This window comes from Xenopus laevis, chromosome 1S (assembly GCF_017654675.1).
Source record: "Xenopus laevis strain J_2021 chromosome 1S, Xenopus_laevis_v10.1, whole genome shotgun sequence".
NCBI classification, from domain to species: domain Eukaryota; kingdom Metazoa; phylum Chordata; class Amphibia; order Anura; family Pipidae; genus Xenopus; species Xenopus laevis.
In genome coordinates, this window is record NC_054372.1 from 28,282,636 (window position 1) to 28,289,500 (window position 6,865).

Consider the following 6,865-nt stretch of genomic DNA (forward strand, 5'->3'; position numbering starts at 1 on the left):
GCTGTCAAGGAATATCTGACACCCAACTGCTGCATGAAGACAGAATAAAGAGAAACAGATGCTGAGAGAGGGATAGTGAACATAAACTTGATTATTATTTCAGAAATGAAACAGAATATTTAATTGATTGTATTTAGAAAGTTTCTTATTTCAGAATGATGAAGCGTATGTTACATTTTCATTTTCGCAATAGTTCCACTTTAAGGAAATGACATATCAATTGGTCATGACTGGGGACATTTCAACTTGCTAAAAAAAAAAAAATGCTGGTGGAGAATATGCCATGTGCCTTGGCACTTTGGGAAAGAATCCAAATTGATAGATCCGTTAGGTATATTTTAATGATACATGCTTTTGAAATATGCAGATGTCATTTACTTCCAGACAGTTCCAAATATTAGCATAGTTTCTCTTTTAAAAAGAGGCCAAAAATGGAAACCCCCCCCCCCAATTCTCCACAGAAACCTAGAATGCAAGTCCTGTTATAGGATCTACAGCTTGCTGCAAAATATGTGGTTGCTAATTCCCATAGAGTCCTATTTACACAAACAGTCCATTTTTATTTGTATTATTAGGACGGTATCTTTGAATAAAAGTAAAAACACTTAGATATAAAGGTTTTTCTTTTTAGCACAACGTCCTGGGGAAAAGACAAAGTGCAAAAAAATAGAAGAAATCTGTCAATCTTTTGCTTGCAGCTGTAAGTTAACAGTGGGAGACTTTCATCATCCCATCATCCCATGCAGGAATTTCTAGTTTACCAACAGCTGGAGCTCCAGTGTTGAAAACCACAGGATTATGTATACAAGTGCCACATGCATAGAGGGAAAGCCCAGTGGCTCATGTTTCTGGTTTTTAAAGGGTAAACTGCATACTAATTTGACTTCTGTATGTCGCTACAAATACAAATCTCTGTCCTTTCCTAGGATATACTTTAGAAACAAGGCTTTTACTCAAACTGAAGAAAACGAGTTCAATGGAATCACCATGTTGGTTTTTCTACAAGTATAATAAAGGCAGAATATCAGATATAAAAAGTGCTCGGGAGGTAATAAAGTACATAAAAAAGGAAGAATTGAGGCAACATGAAAGTGAAAAAGGAAGCTGCCTTTGGGGATAGGGGCTATGCCACAACTGTGCTGGCATTATTATAAGGCCGGGGTCACCCAACCATTTAAATGAAAAAAAAAAAAAGAGTTGGAGAGCAACACAAGCATGAAAAAATACATGGGGATGTCAAATAAGGGCTGTGGTTGGCTGTTTGGTAGTCCCTATATGGACTGGCGGCCTACAGGAGGTTCTGTTTGGCTGTGCACCTGGTTTTTATACAACCAAAACTTGCCTCCAAGCCTGGAATTCAAAAATAAGCACCTGCTTTGAGGCCACTGGGAGCAACATCTAAGGGGTTGGTGAGCAACATGTTGCTCGCGAGCTACTGGTTGGGGATCACTGTTATAAGGGAACATTTAAATCTGACATTGGTTTAGGTTCCAGGGAGTAAGAGTTTTGGACTGGCAAGTCTTCTTGAAAACAGAGCATTCAGAATATAGTGGACAGAGATTCTATGGCAGGGGGTATCCAAAAGGTAGATCGGGATCTACCAGAAGATCTTTAGTTGGTGATCAGTAGATCTCAAGACACGGTCAACAAACAGCTTGACTAAATCATCCTCCAGTTTCATTCTTTTCATTTAGATATTTATTCGGTTACAGATTATACTGAGTTATGATAAAATGTATATTGTTATTTCTTATGTAACCTTAAGTAATATTTCCCATGGAACAGAATGCTAACAATGATATTATGGATTAGATCATAATGGGACAACATTACTAAAAGTAGACCCTGCATTAAAGTATGGCCATCCTTGTTCTATGGGACCTATTTAAAGCAAATTTGCAATTTTTTTTTTGTATGCAAATGTGAAGTAAACATTAGACACATTGCAATTAGTGCAAAAGTTGTAACAGAGCATTTCTCTTTATAGAGCACAGCCCGGCTGTAATAACGTATGAGTGTGGCACGGGTTTATGGCCTCCTATATGTGGCCAATTAGTAGAGAATCCCCAAGCACAGGAACTGCATTTTATTACTGCAGGTATACACGCCTGCCTGGAATTCTTAATGGAAAACGCAACCAAGGCTGCACTCAGTCGGTAGCAAACCCCTGAGATTTATCCAGCCCCAGAAGCAGCATAACAGCAAAACGTCATTCTGAGAATATATGGAGACATGCTTCAATGTATCAGAGATTGTTACAATGAATACTGTATTTGATTGTTTGATGTGCAGTGCTCCCCAGACACAAAAGTGCTGTTGGGATAAAGAGTTTGGTTTTTAAATATAGATACTAGTTAATATTTTTCCCCCCCACATACATATTCCCTATAACAGGATTATGTGAATCTGTAGCTTCCAAATGCATAATGCAAGAACATACAACCATAGGAACAATAGATTTAAGTCATTAAACTCCCAGCACCTCTGGTAAAGAACTAACTGAATGAAGCATTTTAGGTTATACATTCACCAAAAAACACATAAGACTTAAGGTGGCTATAGACGTAGCGATCAGCATGTTTGGCGAAGTCCCAGATAAGCCCACATTAAAGTGGGGCATCCGATATGGGTGGTCGGATAGCGGAACTTCATAAACGCACAGATGCGGCTGCGATCAGACGGTATTTTTTAACCTGCCCAATCAAGATGGCCAGATATCAATCAGGTAGCCTGTTAGATGGCACCACACACGGGCCAATAAGCTGCCGATTCCGTCTGTCGCTTTTATCGGCCCATGTATGGGGGCCTTAAGGCTAGGGCAACATGGAAGCCGAAATCATCTAACTGAAATACAATGGCTGATTTCAGGCCTATCACAGACAGTAGCCATCTCTCTTTTCCGCATTCAGTAGTGTTAAACTGGCTTTGGATTTCGGCAAACAACCATGAGTATCTGAGAAGTCTGTTCACGTCAAAGTTTCTGAATGCGGAAAACAGAGCACGCTATTACCTGTAGTAGGGCTGAAATAAACCGGCATATTTCAGCTTTCTGATTTCAGCCACCGTGGCCCTAGCCTAAAGGTGGCCATAGATAGAAACACACAAAAGTTTTATATGATATTCGGTAAAAGCCTTGGATATCGGACAGGATTGAATTTTTTTATTAACGTTTGTATAGAACAGGAACAATCTTTCCTATGACCAATGGTTGCGAGAAAGATCGTAATTGTTACGTGTATGGCCACCTTAAAGGGATACTGTCATGGAAAAAAATGTTTTTTTCAAAATCAATCAGTTAATAGTGCTGCTCCAGCAGAATTCTGCATTGAAATCCATTTCTCAAAAGAGCAAACAGATTTTTTTATATTAAATTTTAAAATCTGACATGGGGCTAGACATCTTGTCAATTTCCCAGCTGCCCCAAGTCATGTGACTTGTGCTCTGATAAACTTCAGTCACTCTTTACTGCTGTACTGCAAGTTGGAGTGATATCACCCCCTCCCTCCCCCCCCAGCAGCCAAACAAAAGAACAATGGGAAGGTAACCAGATAGCAGCTCCCTAACACAAGATAACAACTGCCTGGTAGATCTAAGAACAACACTCAATAGTAAAAACCCATGTCCCACTGAGACTCCTTCAGTTACATTGAGAAAGAAAAACAGCAGCCTGCCAGAAAACATTTCTCTCCTAAAGTGCAGGCACAAGTCACATGACATGGGGCAGCTGGGAAATTGACAAAATGTCTAGCCCCATGTCAGATTTCAAAATTGAATATAAAAAAATCTGTTTGCTCTTTTGAGAAATGGATTTCAGTGCAGAATTCTACTGGAGCAGCACTATTAACTGATTCATTTTGAAAAAAAACATTTTTCCCATGACAGTATCCCTTTAAGGAATATGGAATTCACACAGAACAATCAGCTCAGTACCACGGAATGAGAATCTGATATAAGTTATGATGCTCCAAGTGTGAGCAAGACTGTCCTGTACGAAGTTGTCCTGATGTATCCTGATGAATCCGAATCCTGTTCAGTGGTCATTATGAGCAGAGGCAATTCATAGTGTATCCTACACTGACTGGGTATGATATACAAACCTACATTAATGGAGAGTGAAAGGTTTCCCTATGTTTACCTAAGTGGACATAATAAACACAGAGGATGGAGAGAGACAGTCCTATACTGACAAAGTATATACAGAGAGGAATAACACGGTGGTATCAGACAGTCCTATACTGACTGGGCATTATATAGTGAATAAAGTACCCCCTATTGTAAAATATAAGGATATTATAAGTCACCGAGGAGTTCCATGACCATATAAAAGCACAAGGCCGAGTGATTTTATACAGGTCATGGAACTCCGAGGTTACTTCTAATATTCTCATATTTTCCAACAAGTGGTACTTTATTTATTATAATACACAAATTTTAGTGAGTCGTGACAAATGACATCACTACTCACTTTTTATAACTGATGACATCACTAGTCACCGTTTATAAGGATATAATTTACAAGATATTCATGGTTCTTGTCTATTATATGTAGATATACATCACAGGACAGAGAGCGAGTAAGGTTGCCATATACTGACTGGATATAATACAGAGAGGTAGGACTGGGTATGACATGCAGACATAAATCACAGGATGGAGACAAAAGCAAAAGGCTGCCCAAAATGGGATAACAGGATGGAGAGAGAGTCCTATACGTATTAGGTACGAAATGCAGACATACACCACAGGATTGAGAATGTATGAAATGCTGTCCTATACTCAATGGGCATGATATATAGAAAGAGATTACAGGATGGAGAGAGAGCGCGCGAGAGAGAAACCTATACAGACTGGGTATGACATGCAGACTTACATGACAAGGCAGAGAGAGGACGTATTATCTTATAGTAATCTTATCACATGCAGAATGTATTCGCCAGGAGAGACAAATCTACTACAGATCATGATGCTTCAGTAGGGATGGGCGAATTTTTTCGCCTAGTTTCGTCGTGGAAATGACGCCAATAGACTTGTATGGCGCCGTGCGACAAAAAAAAAAAAAGACGTGCGTCAAAAAATAAAATTCGCCGGCAGCATTTCACCGACATCGAATTTTTGGCGAAGCTAAACGGGTCAAATTCGCCCATCCCTATGCTTCAGCCTAAAGTCACAGGAAAAAGGGTGCTGTTCTCAGAGATGAGCCAGAGTGCATGTACTAGTACTGTATCTGTGAAACATCCTTAATCTACACCACAACAACGCAGTGTAAAGATCAAGTACTTTTATGAACTGCTCATGAGGTGTAACTCACAAGTGACCAGCTCTGCGAACAATTAAGGACTAGACTCAGACACAGCACTAATGAAACTTGGAGCCCACTCCAATTCCACACAGGCTTATTCTCTATATAAAAGTACAATTGGATATTGCCTGCTAACAATTTCCAATTGTAACTGTGCAGCAATTTTGGTGAAATGCTTTGTCTATAAATGTAAACCATTTGGCCTTGTATTTGTATCCTTGTGTTACTGGGAACAATGGCAAATAATAAATAATAATAATAATTACTGCCCAAACGATAGCTGAACTGAACTCCAACAACATTTACAGGAGGAATCAGGTTGGGCAACAAGATACTGAAGGGTTAATCAAAATCCGAAAATTTCTCTGAATTTTCTGAAAACTACTCCGACCAAATCAGCACTTATTTTTTTCCCATATTTATCAATACATTTTCCTGAAAATTTCTTGTTCAGGAAAAAAAAATAAAGTTGTGAAAAAAATCTGAATACCACAACCTTTTCAGATTAGACGCCCAAATACCACAACTTTTTAGGATTGGACGCCTGAATACCGTGACTTTTTCGGATTCGACGCTCGAAAACCCCAACTTTTTTTTCATTTGACGCCTGAATACCACAACTTTTTCGTAAACCCAGCGAAAATCAATATATATTTGGGACATCTGCCATTGACTTTTAAATGAACTCGGCAGATCTGAGTTGGAGTACTTCTTAATTTGGACTCCCATGGGGTTTAATAAATCATGAAAAATTCAAAGGTTTTTTTCCCACAAAAAAAATAAAAATTTGTTTTTCCCCTTTAAAAGGCCAATGAGAAAAAAAAAAATTGGACTTCAATAACCTCCAGAATAACACCCTCTTGTCTTTCAGTACAGGCTAGAACAGCTGTAAGGCCCCACTTTGTGTGGAACTACTACTTGGATGCCTAAAGACAACTCTGTACACACAAACATTGCATTATGCTTCTGTGGGAGTTTACAATTATATCCACATACTCAGTGTCGGACTGGGATGCCAGGGGCCCACCAGAAAACCTTAGACCGTGGGCCCACATGCCAAACTATTATTCCTCCTCTACTCACTTAAAGTAGACCCGTCGACCAGATATAAAAAAACTGTATAAAAAAAGTCCTTTTTAAATTATATCTACTTACTATACTCTTGTTCCATTATTAAGCCTCTGTTTTCCTCAAAATAAATAGGGAAATGGCCATGATATAGGCCAAATGTTAGAAGCAAGAGGGCCCACTGACATCTGGGCCCACCGGGAGTTTTCCTGGGATCCCTGTGGGCCAGTCCTAAACTGCACATACTGCATGAGCTTAAATTCATTCCAGGAGTGTATCCGGACACCTATACTAATTCTAAAGAAGTATTAACCCTGGAATAAGGTTAATGCCTCGCATCACTGATGACTTGCTCACATCTCATTGCCTACGGCAGCAATCCACCAGAATTAATATGATCACAAGCGTGCCACCCTGCTCACACCCTCGTGCCTTTATAGTGATGTGACAGCCTGTCTACTACCAACCCCTGGTGCCCACATACTGCTCCCATTACAA

General features: G+C 39.5%; 1 protein-coding gene across 2 annotated transcripts in view; it reads right to left on the reverse strand.

Annotated features, from left to right (window-relative positions):
* Positions 1-6,865, reverse strand: part of fryl.S (FRY like transcription coactivator S homeolog) — a 221,815-nt gene that overhangs the window by 213,858 nt on the left and 1,092 nt on the right. The gene's annotated exons all lie outside the window — the stretch shown is intronic.